General features: G+C 41.9%; 1 protein-coding gene and 1 pseudogene across 1 annotated transcript in view; both read left to right on the top strand.

The window, feature by feature from the left end:
* Positions 1-23535, top strand: part of NEDD9 (neural precursor cell expressed, developmentally down-regulated 9) — a 124637-nt gene that overhangs the window by 2953 nt on the left and 98149 nt on the right. The window lies entirely within an intron of this gene.
* LOC118724813 lies at positions 19330-20524 on the top strand (annotated as a pseudogene).

Here is a 23535-nt window from a genome sequence, read left to right as displayed (position 1 = left end):
GGATGATACACAAACAACTGAGCCACACTGGCCAGCGCAGGACTAAAGGGGATTTTTCAAGAGGTCATTACTTTACTTTAAAACATCATCCTATCTAATAAAGAGGGAATATGCTAATTGATCATCACACCCTCACAAAGATGGCAGTGCCTACAACAAATAAGGAGGGAATATGCTAATTGACTACCACACCCTCACAGCCACAAGATGGTGATGCCCAGTACCCTCTGCCCCACTGGGGCAGCAGGTGTGAAGCATGGTCAGGCCCACCCCCAGGGGACTACCTCTGGAGTCCCCCAGCCACCCAGAGCCAGCCTGAAGTACAGGCAAGCCTCTGATGGCGGCTGCCCAGCTGCCCAGGGCTGGCTGAGGCTTGTGTTGCTGGCAGTGGCAGCAGCAGAGGGCTTAGGTTTTCTGGTTCTAGCAACAACAATAAATATATCATGAGGGCATGGCCAGCAAAATCTTTTAAGAAACTCTTTACACACACACACACACACACACACACACACACACACACACACACAGCAAATAACAGCCAGGCCTGAGGTACCTGCAAATACCAATGAGAAAGCGGAGAGCCTGTGCAGGAGAGCCATGGGAGAACTGCAGGGAGGCCAGCACAGGCAGGCTTCTTCTGCCTTTCTGCAAGAATCAGTGTTGTGTGTGGAGGCAGCGAGTTCCAGTGCCCTAGACTGACTGAGCTCCTCCTTTTCAGTGAGTACACCTAGGTAGCTTGATGATGGCCATGGTGGGGGTATTTACACCACAGAAATTGGCAAAGACTATACATCAGGGCAGTTTGGTTTGGTTTCATTTTCAGAAAGCTAGTAGTTAAACATTTCCCAATGTACTACTGGGGTTATAAAGGGACTGGCTCAGAAAAATGGAAAAACTGTAAAACGTTTTTGTTTTTTGTTTTTTTGCATTCCTTACTCTTCCCCTTTATACTAAGGCAGGAAGCTGGCAGTTGGACATGGTCTGTTATGGTTAATTGAAAGGAAGGAAGGAAGGAAGGAAGGAAGGAAGGAAGGAAGGAAGGAAGGAAGGAAGAAAGAAAGAAAGAAAGAAAGAAAGAAAGAAAGAAAGAAAGAAAGAAAGAAAGAAAGAAAGAAAGAAAGAACCAGTCTGAACTGTTACCTCACAGAGGCCAAAAAGCATTGACTGACAGAACTTGAAAAATTTGTCACTTTTTCCCCATTAAATTCAAGTTCATCTCAGGTCCAAAAGAGCTGTCAGACTATGTATTTACATATGACATATGTCTGTGATAAATGTCCTAAAAAGGAAGATGCAGTAAAGTGGAGTAAGTCATAATCTCTTTTTTTCACCTTTTAAAAAATAATATTATTCTAACATATTTTACAGAATATGAAGACTCTATCTACTGAGAATTAATACCTTATCTTCTTATACCTAAACTAGAGGCCTGCTGCACAAAATTCGTGCAAGAGTAAGCCTTCCTTTCCCCGGCTGCCAGCACCAGCTTCCCTTTGGCACCCAGGACCCGGGCTTCCCTCACACACCAGCTTTGTCCGAAAGGTTGTCCAGAAGGACGTTCGGTCTAATTAGCAAATTACACTTTTATTATTATAGATGGAAATTTAATCTGTTCCTCTTTCTAGATTCTGTGAGAGTAAAGAAGAAAAAATAGGGACTGAAATAAAGAAGAGCTCTAATCTACCTTTATTAGTCTGCTCCATCTGCCATAACAGAGTGCCATAGATGAGGTGACCAAAACAACAGAAATTAATTTTCTCACAGTTCTGGAGGCTGACAGTTCTAAACCAAGATGTCAGTAGGTTTAGTTTCTTCTGAGGCCTCTCTCCTGGCCTTATAGATAGTCATATTCGCACTGTGTCTTCACATGTCCTTTCCTCTGTGTGTGTCTGTGTTCCAATCTCCTTTCTTATTATAAGGATACCAGTCATACTGAATTATGGTCCATTCTTATAGTCTTATTTAACCATAATTGCCTCTTTAAAGACCTCATCTTAAGTACAGTCACATTCTGAGACACTAGGAGTTAGGATTTCAACATCTGAACTGGGGAAAGGATGCATGGGGACATAATTCAGCCCATAACAGTGCATAAGCATAAGCATAATGTATCCACAAGAAAAAATTGACTTAACAACATCCCAGAGAAGTAAACTCAGGAGGGATGGAGATTTTGATGAAGGAGATTTATGGGGAGCGCTTTTGAAACCATTCATAGGCAGTCAGGGCACAGGATTGGACAGAGAGAGGGGTAGGTTGCAGCACTATTACAATAAAGGCCCTGACTACCTGTGTGGGCCCTCTGAGGCTGGGATGGTCCGTCAGAATTCTCTGGAATTGAAGCAAAGGCCTGGGGTATAAAGCCTTTACACCACTGCCTGACTGCCTGACCCAGAGGTAGGATATGGACTGTCCCAGGGAGGAGGCATGACATGCATTAAGAGGCTCTCTTCAGTTGAGGCTCAGTTCAGGAGGGGATTCAGTTGAGCTGCCAGTCATCAAGTTTTCAGGAGGTGACAAATGATTAAGACAAAGCGGTGTCTTGCTCAGTACTCTGTAGTGTCCATAGCAGAATTTCCCCAAGTGAATGGAAGAACTTACTATTAGCTTCTTAAGAAATGTCTCACAGTGTATCATAGTAGGCAAAAGGGCAAAGTATTATAAATAGAAATACCCAGCAGGATGGTCAGTGAGTATGACTTAGTGAGAAAAGTATGTTCTTTGATGTCAAAGGAGATGTAGGTTCAAATCTCTGCCCTACCATTTATTGATATTTTGTGCCCTCTTTGAACCTACAGTATCTCCTCTTAAAACTGAGGATAATAATACCAACTATGTTGCACTATAGCAAGATTCAAATAAAATATATACTTAGAGTGTCTGGTACAATGCTTGACACACCAAAAAAGGCATCTGAAAAAATTTAGTTCCCTTTGCTTTTTTTTAGCAAATAGTTCATTGGTGATCATTGATCACAACCCAGAAATAGAGATTTGATCTCCTGACTTGAGGAATGTTTTTCAAATTCTGATGTGATCAGAATCACCTATAAAGAATATTAAAATAGTGATTCCGCCGAAACCAGTTTGGCTCAGTGGTAGAGCGTTGGTCTGCGGACTGAAAGGTCCCAGGTTCAATTCCGGTCAGGGGCATGTATGTTGGTTGTGGGCACATCCCCGGTAGGGGGTGTGCAAGGGACAGCCGGTCGATGTTTCTCTCATTGACGTTTCTAACTCTCTATCTCTCTCCCTTCCTCTCTGTAAAAAATCAATAAAATATATTATAAATAAATAAATAAATAAATAAATAAATAAAAATAAAACAGTGATTCCTGGACATACCCTCCCCACTCCCCCAGTGAATCTACTTCAAAGAATCTAGGCTGAAAACAAAGAGTGCACAATTTTAGCAAACTCCATGGGGGTTTTTGACCCCCAGAAAATGTCAAGGCCCCAGCTCAAGGCTGTGGATACCATCTCAGTAAAAATGGGAGTCTGGTGCTTAGAAAATGTCAGAGGTCACTTCCACTCCCCCACATTGTCATTTGTTCTGTTGGTGTGGATGTGCCCATCATATCACAGAGACCTCTCCCCCTTGCATAAATTATGTCCAAAGAATAAAAACAATTCTCCTATTTAAGAGGTAGTTTTATTGAGGTATAAATTATAACTACAAGGCAATTTAAGGCAGACAGGAATTTTATTGGGGGTGGATCCCCTGAGCTTGTCTGGGAAATGGAATCACACTCAGAGATGGAGTGTCCTGCAGGTGTGAGACTCACTGGGCCTGCAAACAGGCTCGTCTGGACAGAGACTTAACTTTCTCATTTAAATCAAGTAAGACTGGGCTCCCTGGATGGGACTGCTGAAGGCTTCCTGTTTTTGATTATGGGTCACAAAGCCCAGCTGCATTGTAGAAATTATACTGTCAAAAAGACACTGACCAAGGTCCAGAAAGTAAACAGGAGCTGGAACACAGAAAGTGACCCCTGAGCATAGACAGGCTTTCACTTCCCCACCAGACATTTCCCTGATTTAACACGGGCCATGTGGTTTCCCAGTGTCTTCTTGTGGCTTTCTGCTCCCACAGAGAGGCCTCATTTATTCTAAAATATGAAGCTTTGGGGGTTTCTTGAAAATGGTACTTTCACTCAGTAAAAATATGTCAAGATGGAAATGTTATGGGAATCCATTCGGAAAAAGGATTAAACTAAGAACATGAAAGGAACAGTCTATTTCCCCCATATGATCAGAATCCACCCAGACCTAATCACTTTCCATATGACCCCCCCCCCCAAAAATTTTTTTTCTTGAAGCAGCACAACAAAAATATTAGAATACAATCACTGAGAAGACTTGGGTGGGTCTGTATTCATCGCCTCTCATACAAGCACCACAGTGCAGGAATAGGTGAACTTTTTCATTCTTAGACCCATTCTGAGTTCTCTTATTGATGAAGGAGGTTTCTGTCAACATTTTCCCACAATCTGCCTTCATTCTATTTTTTAAAAATATTTCTCCACATTTGGCCAAGGCCTTATAACACACACAGAGTCACTGTTACACTGGAAGGAGCCATCCTTTAAGTGGTCCTGGAGTCCCCACTCAGGCTTTACACTGGCTCGTTTGAAGAAGCATCTTTGAGTAAGACATTCAATAAATAGCAAGTTTACATCTAGTGCTTCCTTCCTGTGCTCAGATCTCTTTCCATCTCTGCCCGGCAAGCTGCCATTCCTTACATACACAGAATTTTATAGCTGGAAGAACACACGAGTTAGAGTAGGACCAGAGTAAGCTTCAGTAACAAGTCACCTCTATAATCTCAGGGGCTTAGCACAGCACAGCTTAGTTCTCCCTCCTTTGACAGTCCATGTGCAGCTCTCCTCGGGGATCTAGTTTTCTGCCATCATGTGGCCCCATCATCTCAGCAGCCTTCACTTTCATCTGTGTAGATAAGGAGATAGAGGGCATGGGATATTATAGAAAGCAGGCTAGGAAAGTGGAGTAACTCACTTCCACCAGCATTCTATTGGCCCAAAGAAGGCTGAGAAATGGAGAGAGGCACAAAGCCACTAGTGGTGTTTGCCTCAGAGTCCTTAGGTGCCCTTTGCTTTCAACTCCTTCAAGTTTTATTTTGTTTTAATTGAAGCAATCAAGATCCAGAGAACATAAGTTATACACAGTTAATCAGTGACAGTTCAGTTCAGTGCTAGCCAAGAGTCCTCTCACCATTCCTATTAATTCCAGAAATCTCAAGATACAATTGGAGCATTGTTTCTAGAACTTTCTAATCAGGATTCCAGGGTGAGGAGGACTGTGACCACCCTGCTCTGAAACCCATGGTTCCAGTGCTGTGCTCTCAGTCTGAGAACTGGACAGATGAATGTTTTAAGGAGCAAGTGCCAGTAGCAAACCCTAATTACGGGAAAGGCTTCTTGGCTCCTAAGGGATATAAAATTACTTCTCGGAAAGTCAAGAAAAATAGAAACAGAATATTCTATAATGCTTTATTCAGAGGCCAAAAGTCACCTTTAAGGTTGCATTTTGTGCTTGATTCTGTCAAGATAGCTGAGAGGAAGGAGATAGAATTTTATAGGGAGAGCAGTTCTGAATGTCAGCCTGGTTTGCAGCTATTACATTGAAAGAGTGTCCTCTTCATAGTTGAGATCAGATGTGAGAAGAAACAGACTCACAAACAATACCTAATAAAGAAAGAGGAATGGGCTGCAGCAAGGATGGTCTCCTTGTAGAGTCAGACGCTGTCTGAAGAGCTGTGCTTCACTGGTGGAAAGCTCTCCTGTGTGGAAATGGGGATAAACCTTCGCCTCACCTGTGACCATCTACATCAATGTCTAGTGAGCACTTAGTTACGTACCTATTTTTTTAAAGTCTGATTTTATCATTACAAAGGTTATATATTTGAATTTTTTGCCTGGACTTTAAAATTTGAACCTGGAGATCTGACACTGAGTAAAGGCTGCATAATAGTCTCTTCCTTTTATTTTATTTTTTAAATTATTGTTATTGCTGTTTTTCCTTTTATTTTTTCATTTTATTTTACTTTTCTTTTTATTTCAAGAAAAGTTATTACAATAAATATTAATATTTCAAGAAAAACTATCCTATATAATAAAAGGCCAATATGTAAATCAACCAAATGCAGAATGACCGGTCACTATGACATGAATTGACCACCAGGGGCAGAAGCTCAATGCGGCAGGTGCCCCCTGGTGGTTAGTGTGCTCCCACAGCAGGAGCAATGCTCAGCCAGGAGCTGGGCTCATGGCTGGCTGGTGAGCAGGGCAGCAGTGGTGGGAGCCTTTCCACAGCATGGATGGCTTACACCATTAGTCAGATATCCCCAGAAGGCTCCCAGACCGCGAGAGGGTGTGGGCCCGGGTGAGGGACCACCACCCTGAGTGCACAATTTTCATGTACTGGGCCTCTAGTTTTAAATATAATTATGTTACATGCAATCGACATTACTATTTCAATAAAAGTGATTTTAAATATAATAATATTACATGCAACAAACATTAATATTTCAAGAAAAAATATTATAAGTAATAATATTACCAAAACTGTACTAATATAGTGTAATATCACAGATGTTGTAGGAAATATTAAAAATCTGCAAATAACACGATTACTTCTATTATATTCTAAAATATTTTTTCCTCTGGCTCTATTTTTGTTTATTAGTTTATGTTGTTCATTATATTATATTCCACAAATGAATGAGATCACGTGATATTTATCTTTCTCTGACTGGCTTATTTTGCTTAGTATAATGCTCTCCAAATTCATCCATGATGTTGCAAATGGTAAGAGGTCCCATTTTTTTACAGTAGCATAATATTCCATTGTATAGATGTACCACCATTTTTTAATCCACTCATCTGCTGTTGGGCACTTAGGTTGTTTCCAAAACTTAGCTATTGTAAATTGTACTGCTATGAACATAGGGGTGCATATATCCTTTCAGATTGGTGTTCCTGATTTCTTGGGATATATTCCTAAAAGTGGAATTACTGGGTCAAATGGGAGTTTCATTTTTAATTTTTTGAAGAAACTCCATACTGTTCTCCACAGTGGCTGCACCTGTCTGCATTCACACCAGCAGTGCACAAGTGTTCCTTTTTCTCCACATCCTCACTAGCAACTTGTTGCTTGTTGATTTGCTGATGATAGCCATTCTGACAGGTGTGAGATGATACCTCATTGTCATTGTGATTTGCATCTCTCAGATGACTAGAGCATGTTTTATTGTGTCTCTTGGCTTTCTGTATGTCCACTTTAAAAATGTGTCTATTTAAATCCTTTGCCCATTTTTTAATTGAATTGTTTATCTTCCTTTTGTTAAGTTGGAGTTCCCAGTAAATTTTGGAGATTTAATCCTTATCTGAAATAGCATTGGCAAATATGTTATCCCATACAGTGGGCTTTCTTGTTTTATTGATGGTTTATTTTGATGTGCAGAAGCTTTTTATTTTGATGTAGTCCCATTTGTTTATTTTCCATTGCCTTAGGAGCTGTGTCGGTAAAGATATTGCTACAACTTATGTCTGATATTTTGCTGTCTATGGATTCTTCTAAGATTTTTATGGTTTCCTATCTTACATTTAAGTCTTTTATCCATTTTGAGTTTTTTTTGTGTGTGTATGGTGTAAGTTGATGGTCTAATTTTATTTTTTTTGCATGTATCTGTCCAATTTTCCCAACACCATTTATTGAAGGTAGTTTTAAGGATCTTAGGCAAACTATTTAACATTCTGAAGTCTTCCTTCTCCACTATAATAGCTAGGCAGGAAAAAAAATAAAAATTGTATCTCCCACTTGGCTGAAAATTAAGGGGCTGGTTTAATTTAAATATTTCTTATCACATAAAATCAAGTAACAATGATAATAGATTTATAACAGTGTCATATTATATTACCTTATTTAGCTGCCTTTCCCAAAAATACAAACATATTTTATGTATTTACATATCAGATATTAAAAATAGTAAAAATTTTAATTATATGTGCCTTCATTTTAAAAAATATTTATTTTTATTGATTTCAGAGAGAAGAGAGATGGAAAAAGTGAGAGAAATAGAAACATCAATGATGATACTTTAGCACTTATGACTGTTGAATTTTTAAATTATATGTGTAATTTTTATTTTTTATTTTTATTTTTAAATATATTTTATTGATTTTGTACAGAGAGGAAGGGAGAGAGATAGAGAGTTAGAAACATCGATGAGAGAGAGTCATCGATCAGCTGCCTCTTGCACACCCCCTACTGGGGATATGCCCGCAACCAAGGTACATGCCCTTGACCGGAATTGAACCCGGGACCCTTCAGTCCCCAAGCCGATGCTCTATCCATTGAGCCAAACCGGTCCCGGCTATATGTGTAATTTTTAAAAATATGTTTTTGTTGATTTTAGAGAGGAGAGGAGAGAAAGAAAGAGGGAGATGGAAATGTCAATGATGAGAGAGAGTCCTTATCCGGTTGCCTCCTGCAAGCCCCACATTGGGGATAGAGTCTGCAACCCAGACATGTAAAAATAAAAAAATAAAAATAAATAAAATGATGAGAAAGAATCATTGATCAACTGTCTCCTGCACATCCCCCTACTGTGGATAGAGCCTGAAATCAGTCATGTGCTCTAACTGGGTATTCTAGCAGAACCGTGACCTCCTGGTTCATGGGTCAATGCTCAATCAGTGAACCACACCAGCTGGGCCATGCCTTCATTCTTATTTATTTATTTATTTATTTTTATTTTATTTTATTGATTTTTTACAGAGAGGAAGAGAGAGGGATAGAGAGTTAGAAACATTGATGAGAGAGAAACATCAACCAGCTGCCTCCTGCACACCCCCTAATGGGGATGTGCCCGCAACCAATGTTCATGCCCTTGACCGGAATCAAACCTGGGACCTTTCAGTCTGCAGGCTGACTCTCTATCCACTGAGCCAAACAGGTTTAGGCATGCCTCATTTTTAAATCTTTATTTCACATTCTCTCCTTTTCATGCTCACTGTTTCCCTCTTTAAAAGAAATGTTATCCTTAAAAGTTGGGGGAATACTGTGCCCATCTTATCAACAATGATATTGCAGCCAGTGAAATTAACTGGTTTCCTGAATCACAGGTTAGTTTATGGCACAGCTTGGGCTCAAATCAATGGTCAGAATGGGGAGCAGAAGGGATGGAGGCAGGTCAGGTACATATCTTCAAAAACCTGGAAAGAAGGTCACTTTCAGAATTAAAGTAGTAAAATTGAATATAAAATACATGCAAACTAATAAAACAGAATGGATATACTTAGCCAATTGTGAAGTAAGCCAAGAAATCATCTATCTATATGTAAAAGAGAAGTCTGTGAGAGCATCGAAATTACAGTCCCACTGATCTGGGGGTACAGTAATGAGAAAGATGTATATATGGTTGTAAGTTAGCGAGCAGAAAACTAAGTGTCTGCATTGTGCCTGTTTGGATAAAGGCTATATGAACAGAAGAGTCATAGAGGCCCTCTGAATGGCAGAGCCCATCAAGATTTAGGGAAGATTATCTCGGCAGTGTTCACCAAAGCATTATGGTTCCCTGGGCAAGACTGTCCCTTTTGTGGATAAGAGTGCCTCAAGCCATTGATAGTAATATTCTAAGATTAAGTAGAAGGCTTTGTACTGATTCTGTAGACACCAAGCAACTTTGTGATGTTTTGGCTCTCATACAGTGAGTCTATTGACAGACCTGCCTCAAAGCTTTCTGTTCTCCTTGCCAGTTGTATTATTATTTAAAATTACTATAATTACATTGATGTTGTGAGCTGGTTCCACCTTAAGCATGCCAACAAAATCACTTTTATGAAGCTAACAGACCATAGACCATGGTATATTCTTCAAGTTAAACATCACCTTATGGGGTACACCTGGGCAGGCAGCCCAGCAACAGTTCAGGCTTCACTCTACTCTTCTTGAACTGCAGCTGAACCAGCACATGTAATTTCGACTCAACCATATATAAAGTTAAGATCAAGATGTTCTAATAATATGACTGCCTCTAGTGATCTGACAAAACAATTGCCATATTGTAAGCAGAAGCTGTCTGCAGAATGAAGGGATGGAAAGAACCTAGACCATTTTAACAGGCTATGTACTAATTTTCAATTGTATCTGAGACTCCACCATAGACAACTTTATCAAAGATGCCAGTGTAGTTGACAGGCTAATGTTTTCCAGGTTTTTTCACACCTTATCCAGTTGCAGTAATTGTTAGGTGATAAATAGAGTGACAGCTCATTACAAAATTCAGCTTCCAGAGCTGAAAGGTGAAGTGGCACCTCTCACCTGCTGGGTGATAGGTTAGTCTCTTACCCCTGCCCCTTCTCCACTCTCCACACAACTCTGTCTGGAATACCATGTACTTGAGCATTAGATTTCACACAAAACCTGTGCTAGTGAAAATGCAGTATGAGTTATTATAGAACTTCAGAAACATATAAGACAGTACATAGAGGGCAGGGCTGAAGACAATGAAGAATATGGCATAAAAACTCAAGAGCGTTATCCCCATTTATGTGTGTGTATGTGTCTGTGTGTACGTCTGTTTCCCTTGTGTGTCTAGGGAGAGTGTTTTGTACCCTCATCCCCCTTGTCACACACATATAAACCCAAATCCACAGATGTTACATATATATTTAAAGTATATGTTTTTATAATGTTGAGATACATATGCTCCTGTAAAACCATCACCACAATCAAGATAATGAACATAATCATCACCCTCAAAAGTTTTCTTGTGCCCTTTACAATTCTATCTTCTGCCACTTCCTATTCCTATTCCATTCCCAGGAAACCTTTGATCTTCTTCATGCCATTATCTATTAGTTCACAAGTCCTGGACATTTATTTAAATTAATAACACAATACATACTTACTTTGTTTTTTGGATTCTTTTACTTTGATAAATTACTTTGGTTTTCATCACTATTGTGGCATATATCAATAGCTCATTTTGTTTTCATTGTTGCTGAATAGAATTCATTGTGTAGATGGATCACAGTGTATTTATCCATTCACCTGTTGATAGGTACTTAGGTTATTCTCAGTTTGGGATGACTAGAAATAAAACTTGATGAGCATTTGTATAAAAGTCTTTCTATGGACATGTGCTTTCTTTTCTCTTGGGTAAAAACCTAGAAATAGATGACTAGGTTACATGATAGATAAAAACCTAACTTTCCAAGAAACTGACAGGCTGTGTTCCAAAGTACCATTTTATGTTCTTATCAGCAATATAGGAAAGCACCAGTTTTTCCACATCCTTGCCAAACTTGGTATGATCAGATTTTTCTTTTCATTTTAGTCATTCTAATATGTGTGGAGTGTTATTTTATCATGGTTTTACTTTGCATTTCCCTAATGACTAATGATAGTGAGCATCTTTCCATTTGCTTACTTGTCATTTGTCTATTCATATAATTTGTCCACATTGTAAATTGGATTGTTTGTTTTCTTATTATTAAGTTTTGAGACTTTTAAAATCCATTATGGATGCAATTATTTTGTTAGATACATTCATGTGTTGTAAACATTTTCTTCCTGTCTCTAGCTTGTCTTTTTATTCTATTAACAGTGTCTTTGGAAGAGCAAACATTTTTAACTTTAGTAAAGTTCTGCTTATTAGTTTGTTCTTTTATGGATTATGCTTCTGGTGTGATATCTAAGAAATCTTTGCCTAACACAAGGTCAAAACATTTCTCCTAGAAGGTTTGTAGTTTCGGGTTTTATGTTTACCTCTGATCCATGTTGAGTTAATATTTACATGATGGGAGGTATGGATTGAAGTTCATTATTTTAGATATAAAGGCTCATGTTTCTTCGCTAAATTTTCTTTGCACCATCGTCTGTAATATATGTAGAGTTCTATTTCTGTTCTGTTTATCTATTTGTCTATCTTTAAACCAATACCACACGCTCTTGACTAGTGTAGCTATATAATGTGTTGAAGTAAGGTAGCATTAGTCTTTCACTTTGTTCTTCTTTTGTCAATATTTTTGCCCTTTTTTGCTTTTGTTTGTTTTATCTTGCTATTATAGATCCTTTGTGCTTCTACATGAAGTTCAGAATTAGCTTGTAAATTTCTATTCAATAAAAGCCTACTGATATTTTGTTTAGGATGATGCTGAATCTACAAATCAATTCAGAGAAATGGACATCTTACCAATATTGAATATCCTGATCCATGAACACATTATATTTCTCCACTTATTTTGGTCTTCCTTAATTTTCTCAGCAATATGTTACAGTTTTCAGTGTACAGGGAACTGTAAGCATTTCTCATTCACAGACAATAGGGAGAATGAACAATTTCTTCAAGACTGACAAACTAAAGGCACCAGAGGTTTAAGCCCCTGCACTCTATTACAGCAATGCTACACAGGGACTGTAAAGAGGGGGTGATGATACCTACTTCTTAGAATTGTGAGCAGTAAATGAGAGAGAGCACAAGTATGTAGTTGAATATAGCACAAGCTATGGATCAGATTGCCTGTGTTCAATTCCAGCTCTACCACTTATAGCCAAGTGATCTTGGGAAATTCACCTGGTAGATATAAACCCTCTAGAATCCAGTTTTCTGATTAGCAAAATGCAGAAAATGCTAGCACCTCTTTCTTAAGGGTTCTCATGAGGGTCAAATGAGCTCATTAAATATTTAGAACTATTCTTGTCACATAACAAGCGACTAATAAATGTTAGCAATGGTTGTTTATTTTATTATTAATAGCACTTAACCCAGCAACTGAAATATAGTAAGCACTCCTTAAGAAGGGTAGGTTTTATTAGTAGCTTATATAGCAAACTAAGCCACTTGGTTAATACCTTTGTGTGTGCTTCTCATAAGACTGAATAGCCCAGGCTGAACTGAATGTGCTGGAAGGAGACCTGACCTTAATAAAGAACACAGACTCCCATTCTGCTCCTTGGACATTGTACTTGAGAATGCATCAGGCATATCTATGCTGGGTCTCACCATGATAAGCAAATAAATTTCCCACAATTATTGTTGGCTTCCTTGAATACTACTTGGCCCATTTGGGGGGTCTAAAGTCTGGAAGAGATTGTATGAATCATTTTCCCTCATTGCTCCTGGAAACCTTAGAAAGCTGACTCCCTCATGGAGATGCATTTACTCTACCTTTGGCCTATGCTGTAGGGTAAAGAAGGGTCCAGGTTACCTTTTATAATACTAGACTTGTTTTATGGTATGAAATGGTTTCCAAATCTAGGAAGACTCTATGCAGCTCTCATCACCTGCCACCACTACTCTCTACCCCTGAGCACATGCACACACCCAAGAACACATACACACACACACCATACTTACATCCAATCTTCCTGCTGGCTTGCTGACATAAACTGCCTAATTGGACACCCATTCCTATGCTTGATGACTTTGTTCCTTATAAAAACACAAATAACCTTTGTAATAAAAAATAATCATTAACTCATGCTATGTGACAGTATAGAATAATAACAAGAGCCCTGGACCAGGAAGTAAAGGTTTGGGTTCTAATTCTAGCTGCCTTTACTCCTCCTCTGTAACCTAAAATCCCACTTAGACTTCCTGCTGTACAATGAGGGGATGATGGCATTTGAGCCATTCATTCATTCAGTAAATCTTTCTTACCACTTACCATGGCTAAATGTTAAGTGCAGAAGTCACATCAAAACAATATCCCTACTCCCACAGAGTTTATATTCAAGTCAGAGATATCTTACCTAATAATAGACAAACATGTAAATTGACCGTACCTCCACTACGCCCATAGCCAATCAGAGTGAGCCAATAAAGATAGTGGTTAATTTGCATACATAGGCGCCCAGCGCCTGGGTCCCAGGAACATCCTGGCACCCAGGTCACTCAGAGGTAAGCCCCACGGGGGCCCTGAGCAGCCTGGGAAGGGCCTGAGCCAGGGGGTTCCTGGGCAGGGCTAAGCCTGAAATCAGAGCCAAGAGGGCAGAGGTGGAGCCAGCCATCAGAGGGAGCTGGGGGTCTCCTGCCCAGGCTGAAAGCCTTGGTGAGAGGCTTTGAGCCTGGGCAGGCCTGGGCAGGGGCAAAGCCAGAGATCAAAGGAAACTAAAGGGCCCCTCCCCAGGCCTAAAGCTTCGGCCAGAGGCTTTAGGCCTGGGCAGGGTCCAGCCAGTGATTGGGGTGAACTATAGAGGAAACACCTTTTCTGATTGCTCATTGGCTAAGCTTCCTGTACGCCACTGGTAATATTCTTAGTAACTTGGGTAATAAGAATCCAAAAAAGTGATCTAGGATTTTTTTCACCATACTTCTGGAGAAAAAAAACAAAGGTCCACTGCTAGAGGGCTAAGAAATGCCATATCTTGCCCTAGCTGGTTTGGCTCAGTGAATAATGCCTCAGCCTGCCAATCACAGGGTCTGAGTTCAATTCTGATCAAGGGCATGTACCTAGGGTGCAGGCTCCTCCCTGGCCGGGGCCCAGGTCAGGGCTCATGCAGAAGACAACCATTCAAAGTGTTCCTCTCACTTTGATGTTTCTCTCTGTCTTTCCCTTTCTCTTCTACATTCTCTAAAAGTCAATGGAAACATATCCTCAAGTGAGGAGAAGAAAGAAAGAAAGAAAGAAAGAAAGAAAGAAAGAAAGAAAGAAGAAAGAGAGAGAGAGAGAGAGAGAGAGAGAGAGAGAGAGAGAGAGAGAGAGAGGAAGAAAGGAGGAAGGAAGGAAGGAAGGAAGGAAGGAAGGAAGGAAGGAAGGAAGGAAGGAAGGAAGGAGAAGAGAGAGAGAGAGAGAGAGAGAGAGAGAGAGAGAGAGAGAGAGAGAGAGAAGAAAGAAAGAAAGAAAGAAAGAAAGAAAGAAAGAAAGAAAGAAAGAAAGAAAGGAAGGAAGAAAGAAAGGAAGAAAGAAAGAAAGGTCATATCCTATGAAAGATAAATCTTGAAAATGTCTAAAGAAAGTTGTCATTTTTTCATGTAAAGGGACTGGAGTCTGTGTTCATGAAAACACCTTGGTGGCTGTGGTGACTGGCAGTGGCTGCAGCAGCAGGGTGATGGGACTGGTGCCTTCCCCTGATCAGCCTGGTCACCTCCCACAAAAGGAGGCCAGACTGCAGCTTAGGCCCGCTCTCTGTGGGGAGCAGGTCTAAGCTGTCAGTAGGACATCCCCTGAGGGCTCCCAGTATGTGAGAGGGGCAGGTTTGGCTGAGGGACCCCAACCCCCACCCCAGTGCACAAATTTTGTGCACTGGGCCCCTAGTAAATAATAAGCCAATAAAGATATATGTAATATATTGTCAAACAGTGGTGAATAATAAAAATAAAGCAGAGTAAGTAGGAGAATTAAAAGAAAAGTTAGGTCAGAATGAATGTTAAAGGAAATTATTTCTGAAGCAGTGTCAATAGTTCAATAGAGACCTGAAGAAAGTGAATGATATGAGATGAGCTAGTAGAAGGACATTCCAGACAGAGTTCTGAGATCTAGAAGCCTGGAGGAGGAGAAGGTTTGAAGGTGTAAACCAAAAGTTTGTTTCAGACATGTTGAATTGGGGTTGCCTGTTAGTCAAGGGGCAGTCAAGTAGACAGTTATATACAGGGTTGGACTACAGTGGAACAGACACTGCTAGAGATTTAGATCAGTGTTTGCATGAAATTTTTGGTATTGAATGAAGTTACCCATGTGGTGTCTATTGCTAGAAATGAGGAGCGTTCCAATAATAAGATCCAAATAAAGACTCTGATGGACTAACCAATGAGGCAGAGGAAAAATCTGGGAGCATAGGAACTCAGAAACCAAGTTAGAAAAGTGCTTCAAGGAGGGAGTGAGTAAAACCTACTGAGAGGTTAAAGTGTCATTGTTCATCTCTACTATTTATTACTGTACTAGAGGCCTGGTGCATGAAATTTGTGCATGGGGGGAGGGTGTCCCTCAGCCCAGCCCACACCCTCTTCAATCCTTGAGGGATGTCCAACTGCCCATTTAGGCCCTATCCCAGTGGCTGTTGGACAGCACTCTCACAATCCAGGACTGCTGCTTCCCAACCGCTCGCCTGCCTCTGCCTGATTGCCCCTAACCACTTCTGCCTGCCACCTTGATCAACCCCTAACCACTCCCCTCCCAGCATGTTCTTCGCCTAAACTGCTCCCCAGCTGGCCCAATTGTCCCTAACTGCCCTCCCCTGCCATCCTGGTCACCCCTAACTGCCTTCCCCTGATAGTCTGGTCTCCCCTAATTGTCCTTCCCTGCAGGCCTAGTCTCCCCTAACTTCCCTCTTCTGCTGACCAGGTTGTCCCCAACTGCCCTCTCATGCTGGCCTGGCCCCCCAACTACCATCCCCTGCAGGCCTGACCCCCTCCAACTGCCCTCCCTTGCAGCCCTGGTCCCCCATAACTGTCCTGCCCTGCTGACCTGGTCCCTCCCAACTGTCCTCTCTTGCAGGCCTGGTCCCCTCCAACTGCTTGCCCCTTCTGGTCTGGTCACACCTAACTGCCCTCCCTTGCCAGCCTGGTCACCCCTAACTGCCCTCCCCTGCCAGCCAAGTCGCCCTCAATTGCCTTCCCCTGCAGGCCTATTCCCCTCCAATTGCCCTCCCCTGCTGGCCTAGTCCCCCCAACTGCCCTCCCCTTCAGGCCTGGTCCCCCCACAACTGCTCTCCTCTATTGGCCTGGTCTTCCCCAACTGCCTTCCTCTGCTGGCCTAGTCACCTCTAACTGCCCTCCCTGCTTGCCTGGTCACCCACAACTGCCTTCTCCTGCAAGCCTGGGCTCCCCACCCCCTAATTGCCCTCTCTTACTGGCCTGGTCACCCCTAACTGCCCATAATTGCTCTCCCCTGCAGGTTATCTTGTATCCACATGGGGGAAGTCATCTTTGACCACATGGGGGTGGCCATCTTGTATCCTGGAGTGATATCAATTTGCATATTACTCTTTTATTAGATAAGATTAAGTGAAATAAACACCTAGAATGGTGTGTTAAAGTGCTTCAAGCTGCAGGCTACATAACAGAAATCTAAATTAAAACAGTAAGAATTCTTATCATGTTATGTGATGTAGCTCTGGAAGAAGAGTGGTTTTGAGTTTGGTTAACTTATTCTTTGGACTTCGTCTTTGGACTCTGCTATTTCCATAAAGGCAATATGGCTGCAGCAGCTCTAGATATTATATTTTCTCACAGGGTCCAGAGGTGGGAGGAAGGGGACAGCCTTTTTCTGTGAGAGAGAAAGAAAAACTAAAGGAGTGGTTCTTGGTTTACTAAACCATGCTGCATGCAACACAAATGCTTGGCATTCTAAATGTGCCCTTTCCTCCACATCAATGATACAAATATAGGAGGCTTTGAATAAATATGCACACTACTCAGGGCCCAGAGCTAAGCCTAAGAGAGGTAGGATGGATCAGTGAAAAGAGAAGTTTTTCCTCCTCCAGGTAGTTTTTGAGCAATTATTTAATTGCTCACCTGTGCCTTCCATAATGGCATAGAAGACACATGAAAAGTTCCTATAGCCTCGATATAAAATCATCATGACATTTTGTGTTAGACAAAGTCCCAGCAATAATTCAGAGGATTCAAAGCTAGGACCAGCTATGAGTTAGGGAAGAGCATAGTGAGGCCACAAGGTAAATCAGCAGCCAAGCTAGTACCTGAGAGGCCTCCTATCACACCTGGGCCCCAGTGGCAGAGCACTCTGAAGAATGGCTATCCCACAGTAGCTGAGACCTCTGCCATGGGACACAGTGACCTTGCATGATGAGGGGACCTGGGAAATGAGTGCCCTAACCTCACCTCTTCTGTCCCTCCAACTAGAAGCCAGAAGGCAAGGAAACCCTTCAATAGAGTCCCTATAGGTGAGATTCTGGGGCACAGAGCAGGGGAGAGGAGTTAGATGGTTCTGGGAGAGCGAATAGAAGACATCCAGCCTGCCCCCAAAGGGGAGTCCAGCCACTCCTGAGGCCACTCATTTATACTTGGGGCAACTCTGACTACTGGAAAGTTCACAGTCAACCCAGGGATTCCATACAGACAGACCTAATGCTTCATCCTCATGACAACACTGCAAATAGAAGACAACATATTTCACGGCTAAGTGCTGAAGACTTCAGTTTAGTCATTGACCCCAGTGTCCAATGGAGATTGAAGGCTAGGATCTCCTCATGTCTTTTCCTTAGCACAGTGATTCTTAAATAGGGGCAATTTTGCCCCCAGGAGATATTGGCTATGTCTGGAGACATTTTCATTGCACAACATGGGAAAGGATCTGCATGCTCCTGGCATCTGGTGTGTAGAAGCCAATGAATACTGCTAAATACCCTACAGTGCACAACATAGCCCCACAACAGAAAACAGCATGGTCCCAAATGTCAGCAGTGTCAAGGACAAGAGCAGCTCTACAGGAGCTGAGTCTGTGTGAGGCTATTGCTGTAAGACATTCCCCAGAAACCATGCCTTGAAGATCCCTCTGTGTACCTAGGCTGAAATATTTGTTTTCAGAGTGAGCTAATAAAAAACAGTACTAGGGCCCTTTGAGAGCGGGGAGAGGAGGAGTTATGGGGAGCAGAGAAGCAGGGCTGAGGCAGATGAGCGAAGAGGGGCTCTTGGCTTATATTTGGCATGGCTGTCGTCGAATTTCCCCTTGCTCAATGCCCCAAATTCTGAGCTAAAGGTGGAGGAAAGAAATGAGGCTGGACTCCGGTGGACCAGTGCCAGTCGCTCAGCAGCCCACAAGCTGTCATCACATCTCCACATCAGCTTTTTGCAGGCAAGCATGCAAACAAGACGAGCCCTGAGAAACATAGGAAAGGAATCAGTCGTTTGGTCTGTTGAAAGGAACAGGCTGATGGAATATTCCAGTCCAGTCCAAAAGACATGACCAACTGTGACAACAGGAAACCATCCGATGTTCAGATCCCCGGAGCCTGAGTTCTCCTTGTGTTTGCACCATTTCCCAGGGCACCGGCGCTGACACCCGCCCGGTGAGGGCTCATGTTTGTCCAGTCACCACGTCAGGACTGAAAAAGTTTTAAATGTCAACTATGACCATGAACCAAGAGCAGGTGGACTTAGCTTCTGCTAAAGAGCAGATGGGGATATTTGATAAATATTTGCCACATACGGCAATTTCTTTTCTTTGGCATCTATAGATTAATAAGAAGTATTGTATTTCAAGTGAATCTTCCTGATACCTGAAGTTGACCTATTTAAGAGTAACCTTAATGATGTCATCTTTGAAGGTGAAAAGCTTTCTAAAAGGTGAATATTTCCTTTGCTTCAGTAAACAAAGTATGCTGACAGTAATTCTTCCTTAAGTGACTCAGGGAGGTGGGCAGCCCATTCCTTGCACATGGCATTCACCTCGTGGTGGTGGCTGTGTTCCTGCACCTGACTCAGAGCGATGATTCGGACAAGCAAGATGATACAGCACTGATCAGAGCTTAGATAAGCTGTGGTCTCATTTGAGCATGCTCTAAAGAATGGTGACATTTCTGAAACTTCAGATAAATCAAAAGGCACACCTAAAAGGAAACCTGCTAAGAATAGAAGACAAAAAAAAGAATAGCACAATTCCCTTGAAGCAGTGGAAAGTTGGTGACAAATGTTCTGCCATTTGGTAAGGAGAAGACTGCATTTACCTAACGATCATTGCTGCCATTGATTTTAAGAAAAAGAACTGTGATGTGGCTTCTACCGGATGTGGAAATAGAGAGGAGCAAAATCTGTCTGATCTACTTTCCACTGGGCTGAAGTAGCTAATAATATAGAACAGGATGCTCAGGAGAATGAAAATGAAAGTCAAATTTCAACAGATGAACTGAGAACTCCTCCACATATCCTGAAAACTACCCAAATACATCAAGCGAAAAGCTGCTCTGTGGAATTCCTCTTTCCCTCCACGTCTAGCCCCAGGCCAGGATCAGAACTGGCATCAGGAAAGCCATGTCTAAAATTCAATGGCCCACCACCACCATCACCACCCTTCCTATCATGCTGGCTGTCTTCATTTCTCTCTGACCACCAATAATCCCACCAACACCTCCCATATGTCCAGATTCTCTTGATGACCCTGATGCTTTGGAAATTATGTTAATCTCTTGGTACATGAGTGGTTTTCCCACTGGTTACTATATGAATTTCAAACAAAATATAAAAGAAAGAAGGTGCAGCATTCTTTATTAGGTGCAGCTGCAGCATTCTTTATTAGGTGCAGCTCTCTCCCAAGGAGAAGGGAATTTTGACATGCCCTGGTCAATTTGAACAAAGTTTGCATTCTCTTTATGAATACTTGGTTGAGTAGCACAAACATCTGATTTGCCTTTGTTGCATGTGACTCATGCTTAATCAGCCAGGTATTTCTAGGGAATAATCATTCTGAATAATCGAACATGGAAATATGAGTGGGTAAAAACAAACTCAAGATCACATATAGTGCAGAAAGGTCAATCTATCAATATCACTATTGAGCACATTTGTGTATTGTAACTTAAGCTTTTCATATATCAATGCCTTTAAAAATAAGTAAATAAATAAGTAAGTAACTCAGGACAATTACTATCTATAATAATAATAATGTAATATGCTAATTAGACCAGACAGCCAAACGACTTTCCGGACGTCATTTTGGATGTCCTTCCAGACAAAGCCGCCGTCGAGGGGACCGAGGCAGAGGTAGTTAGAGGCAATCAGGCAGGCAGGCAGAGGTGGTTAGGGGCAATCAGGCAGGCAGGCAGAGTGGTTAGGGGCATCAGGCAGGCAGGCGAGCAGTTAGGAGTGATCAGGCAGTCAGGCAGAGTAGTTAGGGGTGATCTGGCAGGCAGTCTCAGATTGTAAGAGGGATGTCTGACTGCTAGTTACAGTGGCAATCGGTCATCCCCTGAGGGGTCCTGGATTGCAAGAAGGTGAAGGTTGGGCTGAAGTATCCCCCCTCCATGCACGAATTTTGTGCACTGGGCTAGTAATGTAATAATAAGAAGAAAATAACAACCTGTCTTCAGACCCAGGAACAATTTGTCCAAGCATTAAGTGAACCCAGATCTTGATCTTTTTTCAAGGAATGGAGGTAGAAGAGGGGGCTATTCTTGCACAAACTCTCCATAGTTCCTTATTATCATCCCTTTGTGTAGCTGTCAGCTGTTACTCTTTACTTATATCACCAGGCCTATCCACTCATAATCTTTGCCTTCCAGAAAGAGCTACTGTGGGCTAGGACATAGTTCTCAATTTTCCATGGCATGCTAAAGTCTCTGGGGAATTCAAAACACCATCCATTCTTGCTGTCCATTTCCAGTGTTCTGACTTCATGTTTGCGGCATGTCCTGGGCACAAGGACCGTTTCAAACTCCCCAGGTGATTCTGTTGCACAACCAAGGTTGAGAACCATTGGAGTAGGAAATCTGATAGCCTATCTTATTATAATGAAACAGCATTAGGGTTAATTATGACCTGAGAGGTTTTCTTAGGAATAAACTTCAGGGTATGAGCTAATAAGCTTTATTATATGAACTAGTATTAGAACTCTTTGCATCTTTGCAGTTACTTTCTCATTTTTAGCTGTGCTCCACGAAGTGGTGTGAGCTGGAAGAGAGAGAGGTAGGATGGATCAGTGGTTAAGTGCTAAGAGATTAGAGCTCAACTATCTAGGTTCAAACCTTGTCTCTGCCACTTACTGTGTTACCCTTACTGCCTGAGCCTTTCTGTGGCTCATCCTCATCAATAAAGTGTTGGGAGGATTAAATGGGTTCATGCACACAGAGGACTGAGAGTAGAGCCTGGCACAATGTCAGTGTTAGTTTTGGCAGCAGACAAAATTCACTTCAAATTATCAAGGCAGAGAGACAGCGGTGTGGGCAGGGCTAAGTGACTAAACCAGGGGTGTTGCAGCAACAATGGGAGGCTGGTACCAGCCTAGGCTGAAAGGGAAGGAAGTAGTATTTTGGGAAACCAGTAAAAGCTGAGTCTATAGAGAAACATAGTAACTGCCTTAGATGAGACAAAGAAGCAGAGAGGAAGCAAGAAGAAAGCACCCTGGCCTCTCTCTCCTCTTACCTCTGAACTCAGGGTCAGCTTCTCAGAGCATGGAGCTAAGCACAAAAAAAAGGGGGAGAATGAACCTGCATGTGTGGAGAAGTAAATGGGGAATACCCAGCACAGTTAGCTACCAGTAAGTATTGCTTGAGCCAGGAGTCATCAAAGAAAGCTCTTGTTGCCCCAGAGTGGGCAAACTTGACATAGCAGAGCTGCAGAATCAGGAGAATTACCCTTCAAGCTGCACTCATTCTGGAGGAAAGATGCTCTGCCCTTTTGCACCAAACTGAGATAGTTCAATGTTGTGAGCAAAAGTCCAATTTTAAAATTGTCATATGCTCGTTGGGTATTTCAGGGCTTAGTGCAAAGCCCTTCATTCCTATGGACTAGTTCGTGCTCCTGGATGGCCCTTTCCTCACTTGCTCCCCCTCCTCTCTCTCCATACCTGTCCATGTGCATCAGAAGACAGAGCTTCCAGCTCATTTACTTTGCTAATTGAGACACATTCCTAAGCCTGATTGGGCCTTACTTTGGAATTTTTCCTCTATCACTTTCCTACCCCCAAATACCACCTCGTTTTTCTCACTCATGAATGTTGACTTTTGTCCAATAAAGTGCTTAGTCTTTCATCTTCCCACTTTCTACTGTGTTTTCCTTTGCCCTACCAAGGAAAGCTGTCCTTGGAGCCTCATTACCTATCACTTACTGAGCGAGGTAAGCAGCACCAGAAGCCCCTGTCTTCCAGGCACTTCCGTTCCCAGTGTGAGGGGTAAGAGACAGTGCTCAGGTCAGCAGGTGACTTTCCCCATTGACGTCTATGCTCTGTGGTAGTTTCCCTCCCCTGTTTTGCCCCTGCACCCAATGAAAATGATTAACTTTTAGATTCACGCCTGGATGCTTTTGGAGCTTTCCACAGTGTGCCGATACACACACTTCATTGCACTGGAGACCCTGTCTTGACCCTGTCTTCATTTATATCATCAAGTTTTTTTTTTTTTTTCCAGATTCTAAGACTAGATATTCCTTTACTAAATTTAATCAAACTATTCATCCTTATTACTTCATTATATTCATTCCAAATTGTTTTGGAGCCATGCTTTCCATCGAATACACACATCATAATAGCCATATTCCATTCTGTTCTCATTTGGAAGCCTGGCAAATGTTACTCTTGGGCTGTTCTGAGTAAAAAGAGAACATGAAACCCTGCCTGTCCCCCTCCCAGAACTTATGCACCCTGAAATAAAAGCACCATAATGTTGGTGCCAATGCCCTCAGAGAGAACTGGGCATTGAAGTTAATAAAGGCTTAGTGAGATTTGATGTGGGTTCAGAGTGGGCTAGAACCATCAGTAGCAGACATAGCAGCACTCACTGAGTACACAAATCCTGGGGACTCAATAAATCCTTCCCCTCAAGGAGTTTGCATTTTAGATAAGGAGAGAGGAAGTCCCCTCCCCCCAATAATGCAGGCTGGCATAGGATGAATGCCAGGTGA

This window comes from Pipistrellus kuhlii, unplaced genomic scaffold, assembly GCF_014108245.1.
Source record: "Pipistrellus kuhlii isolate mPipKuh1 unplaced genomic scaffold, mPipKuh1.p scaffold_m20_p_2, whole genome shotgun sequence".
Taxonomy (NCBI): Eukaryota; Metazoa; Chordata; class Mammalia; order Chiroptera; family Vespertilionidae; genus Pipistrellus; species Pipistrellus kuhlii.
The sequence above is the reverse complement of the archived record's forward strand: the minus strand, read 5'-3'. Positions and strand labels throughout refer to the sequence as shown.